The 16880-nt window shown below is 38.8% G+C and overlaps 1 protein-coding gene across 3 annotated transcripts in view; it reads left to right on the forward strand.

Annotated features, from left to right (window-relative positions):
• Positions 1 to 401: 401 nt before the first annotated feature.
• Positions 402 to 16880, forward strand: part of WDR17 (WD repeat domain 17) — a 108376-nt gene continuing 91897 nt past the window's right edge. The window contains exon 1 of one of the 3 annotated variants that reach the window (XM_058719914.1): positions 402 to 467. The gene's annotated coding sequence lies outside the window, so the exon portion shown is untranslated. The remainder of the gene's footprint in view (positions 468 to 16880) is intronic. The other 2 variants (XM_058719912.1, XM_058719906.1) reach the window with 2 other exon arrangements.

Here is a 16880-nt window from a genome sequence, read left to right on the forward strand (position 1 = left end):
GTATGTGGACTATGTTAGGTTGTGAGAACGCCGATGGCTCACTGCTCTCCTCCACTTTCAGCCTCGCTCTAAACTCTGCAGCAGCTCCGCCAATGCCTGGAACGGCGTCCTCCGCGCAGACACCCCGTTGCCAGGTAACCAGCCTCCCTCCACCCACCCTCTCCCGGGTCAGGCGCCGCTGCCGCCTCTCCGCCTGGCGCTCCAATCAGGGACGAGCGTGGCCGTCACGTGGCCTTCCTGGAGGGCCCAGGAGAGCGGGGCGCGCGGTCCGGCGCGACGAGCCCCTCCCTCCCCGCGCCCTCCCCCCCCCCCCCCCCCCGCAACCCGCGGCCCTGCCGCCCCGCCCCGCGAGCCCGCGGCGCGCAGGCGGGGAGGGCGGGGCGCACGCGGGCTGATCTTGAGCCGCCGCCGCCGCGCCCGCTTCAGCACCTTCCGCTGTCCGCCGCTGCGGTCGCCGCCTCCTCCAGGTAAGGAGCCCGCGGGGCGCGGGGTGAGAGCGGGGCGGGCGCGGGCGTGAACGGTGGTCTTCGAACCGCGGTGGCGTCGCTGGAGCCGGCGTGCGAGCGCGCCCGTGGGGACCGCACACCGGGGCTGAGCGCGCCCTCCTGGGATTTGCACACGACGTTGCTGGCGGGGGAAGCTTCGGAGTTTTCGGGTCACGCACCTGATTATCACGAGGCACAACGCGCAGCCAGCGTGGGTTTATCTGAGCTGCGCCTGGGGTGTAAAGCGGCCACGACGAGGGACACAGTTCTAATTCTTAAGGTTATTAAGTATTTGTACCACCGGAGTCAGGTTGTTATTCACATCTCTGTGCCCGCCGGGCGCTTCTCTACTGACTACCAGCCCTTTCGAAGATGGTCTTAATATTCAGGTTTTACTGAGTGAAAAGGAAAAAAAAAAAGACGGTATTAAGTGTGAGAGGCATAGCCTGTGGTAAATCATAAAAATACAGTGTTTTCCTGCTTTTCCACCCACAGGTCCCCAGAGTTTTGCATACAAATATTAAGTACATATATTTGTATTTTGCATACACATATTAAAAGGAGCAAATTTAAGCTGACTTTTTAATTTTTACTACATTAAAAGCCATTGATTTAAATGAAATTTAGTGAAGTTTGATTATGTACCAAATCTAACCCACTTGTTTTTGTAACTTCTTTTGGTGTTACAATGCATGGAGCCTTTCTCAAGGGTTTGAATGGAGAGATTACATTTCTGAATGTTTCACTGAGTGTTTCGGAAATATCCCCCAGAGAAACTTATTTTCCCTACCATTTTTTTTTTTTTTAATTTATTTTGAGAGAGAGAGAGCGAGCAGGGGAAGGGCAGAAAGAGGGAGAGAGAATCCCAAGCAGGCTCCGCGCTGTCAGCACAGAGCCAGACCCAGGGCGGAACCCACGAACCGTGAGATCATGATCGGAGCTGAAATTGACAGTCTCGTGCTTAACCGGCTGAGCCACCCAGGTTCCCCTCCCTACCAATTTTTATAACCAAAGTTACAAGTCCTTCTTGAACATTTTAAGGAACCTCAGGTAAGAAAAAGGTTTTCCTCTACGTTTTCTTTATAGAGTAAATTCTTTGGGGGGAATTTCTGAAATTCTCTTTAGGTGTCTGTATCTCTTGCTCACAGATCTCCGGGAATAATCTCCTCCCCAGTGAGAGAGAATAATCTCCAGGTGATTATGCTAGAACACCGCAGGTGTTGGGTATTCGCACTGCTCTGCTTCAGAGGAGCCCGTGCGGGGCCTCTGGTGATGCAGCCCCTGGGGTAAAAGCACCCTGTTCCATCCTTTTGGGATTCTGCCTCACTGGCCTAGGTGTGCAAGGAGATGGGCATAGTTGTGTCTTACCTGTGTGAAGGAGGAAATCTGACAGTCTTTCACTGTTCTGTGATCTAACATTAAAACAGTAATTAAGTGACTATGAAAAATGGTCCATTAACTCAAAATTTGGGGAAACATTAGTGGATTAGAGATTAATGTTACAAATGCTAGTTTTAGGTCATTACATTGAGTTTTTGGGAAGTCTTCTCAATTGGAATAAACCAGGGGCCTATTTCAAAGGGCATGTGTGGAAAGAAAAACCTTCTTTCCTCCCTTCCTTCCTTCCCAAAATATAATGGGCACTGTATTTATTTTTTATAAATAAATAAATTTTCTTAAGTGAGGTCTTTAAACTTTATATTAAAATGGCTAGTTGAATATTATTATTTATATTGATCTGAATTTCTCCTGCGTTAATATTTATAGAAATACATAAAGAACTGTGGGTATCTCTGGGGGGAAAAAGCAAATATATTTACTGGAAAGTTTAAAAATTCTTTCTTTTTATTTGTTATTCCTAATATTGGTGTCCTAAAATTTTTTGACTCTTATTCATTACATAGTAATGAATTTAGCTTAGTAGTTTAGCATAGTAATTTAGCATAGTAATGAATTTACCACAAATTTAGCTTTGGAAAAAAATGTTGAAAATTTTTTTAAACGTCTGTTTATTTTTGTGAGAGAGAGGCAGAACATGAGTGGGGAAGGGGTAGAGAGAGAGGGAGACAGAATCTGAGGCAGGCTCCAGGCTCTGAGTTGTCAGCACAGACGTGGGGCTCAGCACAGCTCCGACGTGGGGCTCAAGCACATAAACTGTGAGATCATGACCTGAGCCAAAGTTGGACGCTTGACCGACTGAGCCACCCAGGCACCCCTGGAAAAAAAAATGTTTTTAAATCTTCTGCTCCCAGTAGAGGGACTATGAGGGCTAGAATGTTTTTGGTGTTCTCTCTTGCCTGTAGGTATACCCTCAGCCTGGGCTTGGAGAAGCCAGTGGCGGTTTTGAAATCACTCAGAGAAGATTAGGAACAGCTATAGTTTTCGTTTTTTCACCCTGATAGATACTAGAAGTCCAACATAAGTGATTAGATTATCATGATCAATAAAATTTGTTCAACTTCTCCAGATTACCTAATTTTGTTTGCCTGAACTCTGTAATGAAGACTAAAGTGAAATTCAAACAATGGCGAAGGATTTACATTTCCTTCCTATATTCTAGAATGTATTTGAAATCTAATACATGCCAGAAAGGTAAGTTTATCAGATGACTGAATAAGCAGTTTACTCAGCTCTTCGTGGTATAACGAGGTATATACAAGCATCATTACTACTTTGTGCAATTGATGAGTTCTGTCATTTTATCTTTTGTATGTCTATTCCATTTAGCAGATTGAAATATTAGAGTGAAGGCATACAGCTTTTAGTGTGTTTTCAGGAACAGAGTATTTTACTGAGAGTATTTTAATCCGTAAAAATCATGTTAGGAATTTGGGAGGAGTTTCTTATTAACTCTGACTTCTTTTGTATCAGAAAGATACATTAAACTAAGAATTGCTTGGCGCTTTTCAACATCCAAGACCTGCTGTGTTCTGTGATAATTACATGGTAATTATTCTCTCACTGTTGATGACACTATTCCTGGAGATTGGTGAGCAAGAAATGAGATGTGGATGCCTAAAGAGAATTTGAGAAATTCCCCAAAGAATTTACTCTATACAGAAACAAAACCCAAAGGAAAATCTTTTGTCTTACCTGAGGTTACTTAAAATGTTCAAGAAGGATTTGTGACTTTGGTTACAAATATTGGTAGGAAAATGTAAAATGACCAGCTTTGACCTAGGCCTTTGTATAGCTAAAGAAAATAATCCCGTCATGATTGATTAGAAGGATTTCAAAAGTTCTGGTGGTAAAACATTAGGATAGAGGGTTCAGATTGTTGTTACTTGATTTCAATGCCTAGAAAAAATATCTATATCTTATATAGATATCTGTATATAACTGGAGAGAAATTCAAACATTTGAAATAGGCTAGACTTTGTAAAAAAAAAAAAAAAAAAAAAAAAAAAAAAAAAAAAAGGCGGGGGGGGAACCTGCAATTGAAGCCGTTGGTGGCACTTGTGATCCAGATGTGACATTATTGGCTACTCGAGTGAGATAATTTAAAAAAACAATGACAGAAGTCTTACTTTTTATTACTTTACATGTACTTCCAAAGTGTGATTTTCTAGCCTGATTACCTCCTAAAACTCTGGAATTCTGCATTTTAATTATCTATCTGTAGTAACAACAGTAAGTCATATAAATCTACACTAAGATCATATGGGAGATAATTTGTCACTGTTATTTGCTATTAGAGGGATGACTGATAGTTGTCATGTTCAGGAAAACTATCAAAAGATGTAGGAAATGATTTTTCATGCTTTGGTGGGGATGTCACAACATTCAATACTTGGTTCGTAGATCCGAATGCTCAGACATTGAGAACTCACAGGAGAGGAGTTCAGTAGTTTTCCTTATTCTTAGGTTCGTCATTATCTTCCACAGTGTTGACACGTTAGGTTGTGAGCATCAACCAGTATCCCCAGGATCCTCATTTGCAATTATGTGTAATAAGTTCAGTTTCTTACCACACACACACACACACAATTTACTCTCAAATTGGAAAGTGGAAGATAATTCTCATCACACCGAGCACTCATGTTGATGTGCTGTAGGAAAACCTTCATTTTCCAATATATGACAGCCCCACGTGGAGCCTTGAGAATTGATGGTTAATATGAAATAATATTTAAGCTTGGTCCTTTGAAATAAAACATTATGAATGAGTTTTAATGAAGAGTTAAGCAACATTTTATTTTTAAGGTAAACATGGTAATGGTTTTGAAGGGTTCATTTCAGAATTTTGGCCAGAAGGGTCCTTAGAGACCAGTTAATCTAACACTTATTTTGGATGAGATCACAACACACACAATGATGTGTTCCTCAGAGTGAATCTGTGGAAGAGGTGATCCACCAGCATCATTTTCTCTTTCATTGTATTGTTTCAAATGACTAATTCAAAAGTTTGAGTAGTCAAGGATTTAGATGGCTTACATTTATTCTATATTGTTAAAATAACTGTACAAAATGAACGTCGTACATGGGTTTGGTCTCCTAGAAAGTTTACTTAAAATACTGGCTAAAAAGTGTTTTCCCACAATTTGTGCCATTTTTTAATTTTCTCGTTAATACAAGTTGAGTTTTGCTGTAAAGTCCTTTGTGATTTTTTGGGATCCAGTTACCTTAGAAATTCTTTATCCTAATGAATCTCAGTGGTACATAAGTGTACAGAGCCATCACACCTACAATTGGGTGTTAAGAAGACTAGAAATAAGAAGCTTTCAGAAGTCACATCTGCAGCCTGGATGGTGGTTACCATTGGGCAACAGTTTGAAGTCAGATGTTTATTTTCTAGACCTCGTGCCACTTTGATACCAGAGCCGTCTAGAGCAGGGTTAGTCCAGGTGTGCCTTGCCCCAGCAGCAACTGCATCTCCTTGGAGCTGGATGGAAAGGCACATCCTCAGGCCACACCCCTAGCAAACCAGAATCTGTGTTTTAATAAGCCTCAAGTGATTCTTAACCAAGTAGAGTTTGGGAAGTACTGATTGATATAAGGTGCGTTATGCCTTTGGACCCAGTCCCCTCATGAGCTGCTAATGGCCATGTATGCTTCCCCTTTTGAAACTTTACTTGGGAGCACCCGGAACTGCTAAGTAAATGAATCCACCTGAAAATGTAATAGTGGCTACATTTCATAAACGTGTGATAATATCTTTTTGGACATAATGTATCACCTTCACTATCCATCTTTAAGGGGAATTTTATGCTGGCCAGGGGCATAATTTTTGACAGATGGGCTACTAAGTAGATTAACAACTTACCTGATCTGCATTGGCCCTGCCTTAGCCTGTACAACCCTTCACTTCTCAAACTTTAGGATTCATCTCAGGCCTTCTATCAATGTATGCATGCATACGTTAAAGACATTTTTGGATTTAGTGACATCATACGGACTATTTCTTTTCATTTTAAAGCTTTTAAGCTTTAAAACCATTGGATTTCCTTTGCTAGTTTTTCTAAATTGACTTGCCAAAATACATTTATTTATTTATTTATTTATTTATTTATTTATTTATTTATTTTGAGAGAGAGCATGCACATGTGAGCGCATGAGTGGGGGTGGGACAGAGAGAGAAGGAAAGATAGAGAATCCAAGCAGATTCTGCCCTGTCAGCTTGGAGCCCAATGTGGGGCTCGATCTCAGGAGTTGTGAGATCATGATCTGAGCTGAAATCAATAGTCGGAAGCTTAACTGACTGAGCCACCCAGGTGCTCCATCAAAATAATTTTCTAACACACCTTGTCTAGAACAAGAAAATGCCAGTCCGTGTAACAGCTTCTGCCAAATGGGAATCATGATTTTCACAGACAGATAAAGGCCACCCTACCTTAAAAACTCATATGAATAATCCAACCCACAGAACAGATTAATTAGAAGGGGGCGGGGATCCTCAGGTTTACAGAATGATTCATGGTATAGCTTCTCAAGTCTTTCTTCAGCAGGAATGATCCTGTTTATAGAACTAAGGTTACACATTCTTGCCATACCCTATATGGAAATAATCCTATTTTTTTAATGATAAATACATGTTTATATCAAATGTCTCTCTCAGTGGAATATTGACTTCAAACTTACTAGTTTATGGATGAAAACATATGACTTCACTCCTCTGCTTTTCTTCAGCTGACTCAGAATGGTCACACTGAAGGTATATAAATGATCATATTGTTTAAGAAAAGCGGGTTCTTCAGTCAAATTAAAAATTACCCCACATTGCCGCTCAGGAGATTGTGTAATCCTCCAAGCACCTAGAGAGATCTAATTCCATAATTCATGGAATTTTCCTTTTGCTGGATAAAATGTAGGAAAGTATAAAAATAAATATGCAGATGGGTGATAAAATACGTGTAGGCAGATGATAGAATAACTACATTCACTTAGGCTGCGTCTTTGAATCCCTGTCTTGATCTTACTTGTAATTCCTGTGTGTTACTGATCAGATTGGAATTCATACTGGCGTAGTGGTCATTTTGAGTGCAAACCAGAACTACCATAATGACCTTGGTCTTTTCTATTTGCTACCTAATCCAGGATTTTAATGCAGGTTAATACTGTGCTTGTTGTGACCTATTTTACCATGTAAGCTCTTAAGAACATCATGATTTGGCATATGTCGGGCATGCTTGGATAAACCGCCCCGCCAAGCACATGAAAGGTAAACCTAGGAATGATAGAAATTTGAGAGATGAATCTTGATCAGTACAAGACACCAGAGGCAGCTTTTCGGCTAAATTATCTTTGCGCCATTAAACTAAGTAAGTAGTTCTCCACCTTTACTGTGCGTATAAGTCATCTGGTAGTAATAATGTTAAAAAGCAAGTTTCCAGGCTTTACCCGAAGATTTTGATCCACTAGCTTTGGGGTGTGAATCTGCATCCAGGAATCTGCATGTTTTTGCAAGTTTCTCAGTTAATTCTGATGCAGGAGATCTGAGACACACACTTTGAGATGATTTAGAGGTCTTTTAAAATTTCATTCGTCCTTGATAATCTGTGCCTCTACCTATCAGTGAGAATAGTGGTCATTTAGAATTATGGATACCAGACAGAGGAGAAAGATCTCAAATGAGTGGGCCAGTGGCCGATTAAAAAAAAAAAAATCCTTCCCATTTTTGGACAGTTTCCAAATGTTTTCGAATAAGCACATACTGATATATGATTATGAAAATATTTTTGCATAACTCTGAATGTATAATGTATTAAAATTTTCTTTATTCTTAAAGTTTATTTATTTATGTTGAGAAAGATAGCGAGCACTCGAGCTGGGGAGAGGCAGAGAGAGAGAGAGAGAGAGAGAGAGAGAGAGAATATCCCAAGCAGGTTTCTGCACTGTCGGTACAGAGCCCGGTGCAGGGCTCAAACCCGTGAACCATGAGTTTGTGACCTGGGCCAAAATCACGAGTCCTATGCTCAACAGACTGAACCACCCAGATGCCCCTGTATTAAAATTTTAAACACTGATTTTCAGCAAGGTGTTTTTATGTTGTTGTTTTTTTATTAATCAATGCAGTTAAGAAAATTTGCAAAATTCTAGGGAGTATAAAGGTGAGTTAAACAAAACTACCTTGAATATCTGCATCCTGATATATCTCTGACCTTTGAATACACTTTCAATCCCTTTTATTAATTTTTCTTACTGTTTCTCAAACCTGCTGGGTACCAGTGTTTGCATATTAAGATGTATATATATGTTTATACATTTTTGTCTGATTATTTTATTTTGACTTTATTTATAGTCTATTTTAACATAAAAATAACAAAATTTAATATTTCATGATGATTTTTAAGTTATAAAAATACTTTGAGTTAATTTCTCCCTAAATACCAAGACACAAATTGTGTCTATTGATTACCTTTGTGAAATGAGAAATTTAGTATACTTTGTTTTCTTCTTTTCCAAAACTTCAGTACTTGGGAAAACCAAGATGTTCAGATTTTTATAACTAACTCTTCTCTGGTCTTCTCTTTCAGTAATTACTCTTGATATATGAATTTTTGTAACCATTAAACTTAAATATTCAGATTTATTTGCTTAATATATTTTTAAAATTGCATGAACGTCCATATTTGAGTTGTTTTAATTTTTTAAAAGCCTGTAAATTTTTTTTTAAATATCGGACAAGCTAGACTTTATTTTTTTAGTTTGCTGTTTTTACTTAAATTTCAGTTAGTTAACATACTATGTAATACTAGTTTCAGGTGTAGAATGTAGTGATGCATCACTTAAATACAACAGTGCTCATCCCAACAAGTGCCCTCCTTACGGCCCATCACCCATTCACACCATCCCCCACCCACTCACCTTCTCTCCAGCACCCCTTAGTTTGTTCTGTGTAGTTGGATCCATTTTATGGTTTGCCTCTCTCCAAAAGCCTCTAATTTTTATTCAAGTAATTTTCAAAGGAATTTTTCATGGTTAAATTGCCTTCTAAATCCTTGTGTGTATGACAGTGCGTTTCTGTTGGTTCATTTTCCCTTCACACATGAATTATATTTTGTCCATTTATAGAATAGTGAGATCACAGTGGCTGAATTTAACATAGTTAATGTACTGCTGATTTTTGGAATTTGGTGCAGTGGTGAGATATGTTAATCTGCATTTTCCGCACTTGTACATTTAAAAAAATTCTACTTACATGCTCATAGGGTCATACAAAAAAATAAATCAAGTGCCCTGACTTTGCCGTAATATATATTTTGCTTGAAACAAAAGGACTACTTTCAGGGTCCTAATCAGGGTCTTTTTCAACCCAGATAATGTTATTTTGGCTACCTCTTGGGTTGTTGCTTTTATTTCTGTTACTTGTGCTTCTGTTTTCTCTAAACATGTTTATAATATGTAGGTTGGGGTTTCATCCCCTGTACACTGTATATTTCATTTCGTCTCTAATTAAAAAAAAAAACTTTTTGTTTTCCCACAATGTTTTTGAATTTTTTTTTTTTTTGCTTGTTTTCTGAAATCACTAATACATTTTGGGGTTTGTTTTTTTTTTTTTGTTTTTTTTTCCAGTTTGGATTTTTTCCAGTTTGAAGCCTTTTATTGCTCTTTGGTATGGATCTTCTGTTGCTTTTTATTTTCTTCAGGATTATTGTTTTGACTATCTCATCCCACAGCCTTTTGATCATAGCTGGTGGTATCTAATATCTTCATTCTCATTCTGGAATGGGAGGAGACTCATAAAGGACATCCAAAGACAATATGCAGATTGCTGCCTGCAGGGCCCAAACGCTGTGTTCTGGGACAATGGATCAGTTACATCACTATCTGATCAGTATAAAAATCCAATGTTTGCCAATATCCTCGCCTAATTGCCATCATCTGTCATGCTTTTCATTACCGAGTATGGTTCTGTTGTGCTGAGACAGAATTTTCTCCCCTCTACCTTGGCCAAGTGGTTGGAGAAAATACATAAAAAATACAAGTACCTTGTTGCTTTTTCCTTCCTTTGTATTATATCACTAAAGAGTTATACTTCGAGTACAGTATTATGTCTTATCTCTCATTTGTCCCATTTTTTTCTAGTTGCTGAGTTTTCATTTATTTTTACTTTAATTTTTGAGAGTGAGCACGAGTGGGGGAGGGGCAGAGGTGGGGAGGGAGAGAGAATCTTAAGCAGGCTGCACGCCCAGCATGGAGCCCAGTGCGGGGCTCGATCTCACAACCCTGGGATCATGACTGAACTGAAATCAATAGTGAGATGCTCAACCGATTGAGCCACCCAGGAGCCCCTCACTGAATTTTCCTGTAGTCACTGAGGACGTGTACGTAAAAATCATGAATTGAGTGGACAGGACAGAGAAGAGGTGCCTGAAGGGAATGACAACGGCAGCACTGTATCTCCCACGACATAGTGGAATTTTTCTGATTGACATAGATGTTGTTGTTTTAAACGGGGACAGCTAGTGAGGCAGTGATAATGTAAATTTATACATACTTCTTGGGAGAAAGCCTTTTAAAATTTCTAGCAATGTTGTGGATGATCCACTAGAACACTAAGACCCAAGACAGCAATGAAAGAACCTATGTATTTAGTGGGGATTTCTCACAAGAATGATTCTGAGACCGTGTTTTGAGTGCTACTAGGAAAGTTTGTGTGTGCACATGTGTGTGCCTGTGTGTTTTCCGTGATCTTAGGGGAGCCAGTTCTGGTTCCAGCAACAGAAAATACAATGTGTATTACTCTTCATATAACTAAAAAGTCTAAAGTTAGTTAGAGTGCAAGTATCGTAGCTAACTTCAATGCTCAATTACTATCATTGTGACTCAGCCCCTCTCTACCGTGCTGGCGCTTTCTCAAACTAGGTAGGAGCCCCCGGCAATTCCTGGTATCTTCTCAGGATAGCAAGATGATTGCACGAGCTCAGATTTCAGAGTGACTATGGCTTAAGTGGATGTAAAATAGAGCCTCTTTTTCCAGCAGTTCTTATCAAAGCCCTGAGTTTCCCGCCGAGACACCTTGAACCTGTGTTCCCATCGTTGTGTTCCCATCACATCTCTGTGGCTAGAGAAGTGATGAGCATCAATGTGAATCACCTGCTCTAGTTCAAACTGGTCTTCCACTTAAGCCTTGACCCAAACAGAGCAGGGACCCGCAAACCAACCTGTAGAACTGTTTCTGAAAGAACAGAAGGAACATGATGGGGAAGCAGTCAGCAAAAGTTCGCCGCTATGTTTCAGTGGGAAGTTGTGAGAGGCCCTGAGGGGCTGCTGTAGAAGCCAGAGCACCTGTTAACACCTGCCTCAAGCAGGAGACTGCTGGCAGGTTGAGCCTGTGAACAAAACAGGGCTTTGAACCAGGAAACGTGGGGGTGTGCAGAACTTCTCAGTTGGAATCTGAAAGTATAACAAATTTTCAGTTAAATTTAGCTATTTCTCTAGTTTGGCTCACATATTAATCATTGTTGTGGACTTAGTGCCATGTAAGTAACAGAATGCAAAGTAATTAAGAAATGCCTCCATATAGGAAAAATAGAACCCAGTAATGAATTATTAGTAATATAATTATGCCCTTTGCTTATCTGTGGCTGGTTTTTATTTTTGGGGTCCTGATCTGAATTTCTCAGTGACTTTGAGGCATGAGTACCCACATGTCCTATGCACACTGCACGATGTATCTCAGTAGAACTCTACCCTGGACCTGTCCTGTTCCTGACTTCCCCTTTCAGTAAATGCTGCCGGATCAATGAGTAAGGCAGCTGAGAAACCCAGTCTTCCTGGGAGTCCTCCTGTACTCACTTGCCATCAGGTTATTAGTCCACCCTGATCGTTTCTCACCTTCTTCTTCATGTTTTGTTGCCCTGTCGCCCACCAGCCTTCTCCCGGGAGTGCCAGGATAGTATTTGTAAATCAGAAAATCTGATATCATAATTACCATGCTTAAACTGCTTCAATAACTCCCCGTCACATGTAAGATAAAATCCACAATCCTTATCGCGAGCTGCGTGACTTTCCATCATTTTCTCTTGTACCTATTTGTCCGTCAGACAACTCTTTCTCCTCACGTATCATCATATTTTGGGCATAGGGAAATAATTTCTGCCTAGAAGTTCACACCTCTCCCTTTCTTTTGTTACAGCCTCTTGAACACTTAAAGCAGATTTGGGTTCATTTGTCTTTTTGCTCCTCTTACCCTTCTGCTCATTTGCTATTAAAGCTGCTATTGAAAATTGTTTCATAAATTTGTGTCGATCAGAAAAGAAATGAAATGTAAATAACACCAGACCAGTAACTTAAAGAGACATCAAAAAAAAAATACATAACAAGTAACTGAAGATAGCGCATCAAAATGTTAGAATTGCAACCTTTCTGGTGTTTTCTTGGCCTTGGTTTCATGGATTCCAGATAGCTCCTGCAGCAACACTTTCACATCAGCACCCAAGACAGAAGAAGCAGCGAGAGAAGGGCATCTGAGATTTCTGCCGACATTCCATCAGCTGAAACTGAGTCACGCGCCCGCACTTAGCCTAATAATTGTCCAAGGAGAACGGTATTACTACAACTGGCTTATGGTTTAGGCCGAGCATCACCTCCTAGGTGATAGGAAAAGTCTGTCCTCCCTGAGATCACTGTAATTCTGCCTGTACCCGAATACTTTGGGTTTCTGTTGGCAGGGGCGGACACGGGTGAGAATGCTGTTGGATAGACACCAGAGAGTGGTTGTGCCACGTCTAGCTCTGCCAATGCCGTAAGCTTCTTGAAGGAGGGCTTTTTTTTCCCTGTTTGTTTCTTGTTCATCTGTGTATCTTTAGTAACTAGAATCAGTGCCTAGCTATGATACACACTTGGTAAATATTTACCGAAATGAATGAAATAAAATTATAACGGCAGAGATATGTACGTGGATAAAGGTGTTTTTCACCGAAGGTGAGGTAGTCGCAAGGTTGAGTATATTTGGTAAGCCACAATAGGGTAACCCAGCCCTGCTTATTGTATTATTGTAGGAAATAATGATTGGATTTTAGCAATAGTGTTTATCTGTGGTGATGAAGGCATGATAGTTAAATATATTTAAAGACAAAGAATTAAGGGTTTAGCTAATTGACATTATTGACTAATTAATTCTACTTTCTAATATATGACTTCTCAAATTATACAATACCTCAGATTTGATTAAATACAATAAAGAAATGCAAAATAATGGCGGCTTAAACAAAATTGAAGTTCATTTCTCTCTCATTAAAAAGAAAAAGGTCTGGAAGTTTTCAGAGATCTAGCTTCTTCCAGTTCTCTGTTGTACCAATTCTTGGGTGTAACTCTCATCTTATGACCTAGGATATCTACTGGGACCTGGGTCTTCCTCGTCCAGGTACAGGTGAGAGAGAAAGGGTGGGCTGAAAATGGCACGTCCCTGCTCTTAATGTAGCCCATACATCCTAATGCTTTTTATTGTCAACAATTTGGGCAGTACAGAGTCTAGCAATACACTTTCCTCTGTTTCTAAAATTATTTTGTCTAATGTTGATTCATCGACATTTTATAAAAAATGCTTTTCAGAGGACATTTTGAATTAATTTATTCTTCTAGGTTTTATGAAATAGCAAAGACAGAGATGTTTATATGGAGAAATATATGCTTATCTAAAAATACAGATATTTTGAACAGTTGATTATACTCTTTTTGCTGTGTCCACTTTCATAAAAAGAATTGCTTTCTTAAACAGGAAGATATTTTTCTTTGAATTTTGATTGAAACTACATTTATGTCCCTTAAAAATACAATATATTTAAGAAACTGCTCAAAAATGGACTTTCTTAGAAAATCAAATTATTAAGTAGTGGTTAACTTGGAACTCCATTTTATAGTCTAAAAACCCAAAATATTTGATTTATGATACAGCATAAAATGTGCTGGAAATTTTAGACTTATTAAATTACCTTAGTGCACGTCATTTTTAATTTTTAGACTAGGTCAGTGTGGAGATTCCAGTTAGGAACTTTGGTCAAACTTTCAGGAGGTGAGGATTCATTAAAAAGAACTTACTGGGTATGATAACTGTGATACAAAGGAGCATATCATCCAGAGACAGTTCTCTTAGGTTTTTGGTTTTTTTTTTTAAGGATACACAGAATGTTATCAGCATTCATCACCCCCACCAAGGATAACCACTATCCTGACCTCTTGCAGAATAGGTTAATATTGTCTGTTTTTGTGCTTTATGTAAATGAAATAATAGGATAATGTATTATCTTTGTGTCTAGCTTCTTTCAATCAACATTGTTTGTGAGATTCATCTGTATAGGTTACATGGAATTGTTATCCATTCATTCTCATTACTGTAAACCATTCCATTGTATGAATATATCCCAGTTATTTACCCATTCTGCTGTTAGTATAGATCTGAGAAGTTTCCACTCTGGTGCTGCTATAGAAGGGCTCTGAACATTACAATACATGTCTTTGGTGAGCATAAATACCCATAATACCCATTGCTGTTGGCTAATGAGCAGGAGTGAAATGCTGGGTCATATGGTGTGTTTGTGTTCAGCTTTAGAGGATCCTGCCAATGAGTTGTCCAAATTGTTTCAATTTACATTCCCATGAGTAGTATATGAGTTTCAATTACTCTGCATTTTTGCCAACCTGTGGTATTGTGCGTTATAGCCCTTGTGTTGGAAATGTAGCGGTATCTCATTGTGGTTTTAATTTGCAATAATAATGGACAGCTTTTCATATGTTCATAGTCTTGTTTTTGTGATGATGGAGTTCTTTTGTCTTTTGTCCAAGTCTTATGTCCATTTTTCTGTTGGCTTACCAGTCTTTTTTCTTTTTTTGTAGATTGGTTTTTTGTTGAATTCATGTATTATTAATATTTTCTCCCACTCTGTGGCTTGCTTTTCACTCTTTTATTGATGTCTGGTGAATATGTTTGTAATTTTATTTTATTTAAAAATTTTTTTAATGTTTATTTTTGAGAGAGGGAGACGGCGTGCGAGCAGAGGAATGGCCGAGAGAGAAAGAGAGACTCAGAATCTGAAGCAGGCTCCAGGCTCTGAGCTGTCAGCACAGAGCCTGACGCGGGGCTCAAACTCACCATTAGTGAGATCATGACCTGAGCTGAAGTCGGACGCTTAACTGACTGAGCCACCCAGGTGCCCCCATAAGTTTGTGATTTTAATATAATCAAATATGTCAATTGTTTTCCTTTGTGGTTTTGTGCTTTTTGGGTGTGTCTTGTTTAGTAAATCTTTTTCTACTCCAAAGACTATATATTCTTATTAGTTTTCTTGGAAAGCTTTATTGTTCTACTTTACATATTTAGATCTCCAGTCTCTCTGGTATTGGTGCTTTTTTCCTGGTATTCTATAAGCTTGGGGTGAAGATTTCTTTGTATTTTTCTCTAAGGGTATTCAGTTGACCCACAAGTAGTTATTTAAAGGTCTGTTCTTTGCTCACCATACAGCATTATCACCTTCATCATAAATCAGTTAACAGCTCATGAAGGGGTTTATTCTAGATTCATTGTGTTCCATTAGTGGGTTTTTGTATCTTTATATCAGTACTATACTGTCTTAATTATTGTAGCTTTATAAGAAGTAATGATAGCTGATAGTGTAAACTTTCAGCTTTGTCACCTTCAAGACTGCCTTGACTGTTCTTGGCCATTGACACATCCATCTAAATTTTAGGTTAACTTGTTAATTACACTGTATTAAATCTGTAGATTAATTTTGAGGCAGTTTACATCTTCACAATATTAAATCTTACTATCCATTAACACGTGTCTCTACTCTTTTGTTTAGGATTTTTACACTTAGTTTAGGAGAGAGATTGCCCTATAATTCCCTCTCAAAGTCTTCTCCAGGTTTTGGCAGGGTGTAAAGAATTGATGTGATTCCTTTCACTGTACGTCTCAAAATTTGTGTAAAAGTTTTTCTTTAAACATTTGCAAAAATGGACCAGTGAAACCATTTGGGCCTGGGAGATTGTCTGTGGGAGAGTTTTAATTGTAGCCTTATATTAATGCCACTTAGATTTTCTCATTCTTTCTTCAACTTTGGTAACTTGTGGTTTTTTTTTGAGGAATTAGTCCATTCATCCAAGTTATCTGTTATATTCCCGCAAATGTGTTAATACATTCTCTTATTCTTTTTTGATTGTCAGTAGTTCCAATAGTGATGTCTTTTTTTTTATTCCTGTTATTTATATTTGTACTTTTTCTGTTGTTTTTTTTTTTAAGTCTTCTAAAAGTTGACCTAAAGGAACCAGCATTTGGTTTAGTTGATTTTTTTCTATTATATGTTTGTAAATATAAATGTGCTTTCTCTTTTCAGAATTACTTCCTTTTTCTGCATTTTTAAAGATTTATTTTGCTTTCTTCTGACTTTCTTTTTTTTTTTTAACGTTTTTTTTTTTTTTTTTTTTTTTTTTTTTTTTTTTAATTTTTGGGACAGAGAGAGACAGAGCATGAACGGGGGAGGGGCAGAGAGAGAGGGAGACACAGAATCGGAAACAGGCTCCAGGCTCCGAGCCATCAGCCCAGAGCCTGACGCGGGGCTCGAACTCACGGACCGCGAGATCGTGACCTGGCTGAAGTCGGACGCTTAACCGACTGCGCCACCCAGGCGCCCCTCTTCTGACTTTCTGAGATAGAAAATTAAATCCTTCTTTTTTATTTTCTGTTAGAAAAACGTAAGTCGATAACCCTCTACCTCCAAGCATTGCTTGAGCTGTCACCCCCAATTTCTATTTGTTGTGGCTTTGCCATCTAGTACTAAGTTTTTTCTAACTTCCATTTTTACTTATTCTTTGAATCAAGGATTATTTAGAAGCACACTGTTTAATTACCAGACAGTTGTGGATTTTCTAGTTATCTTTCTTTTATTGATCTCAGACTTCATTCCAACTGGAAAATACACTCAAAGAATTCCAATATTTTGGAAATTGGTCAGGTTT

The sequence above is a fragment of the Neofelis nebulosa genome, chromosome 3 (genome assembly GCF_028018385.1).
Source record: "Neofelis nebulosa isolate mNeoNeb1 chromosome 3, mNeoNeb1.pri, whole genome shotgun sequence".
NCBI classification, from domain to species: Eukaryota; Metazoa; Chordata; class Mammalia; order Carnivora; family Felidae; genus Neofelis; species Neofelis nebulosa.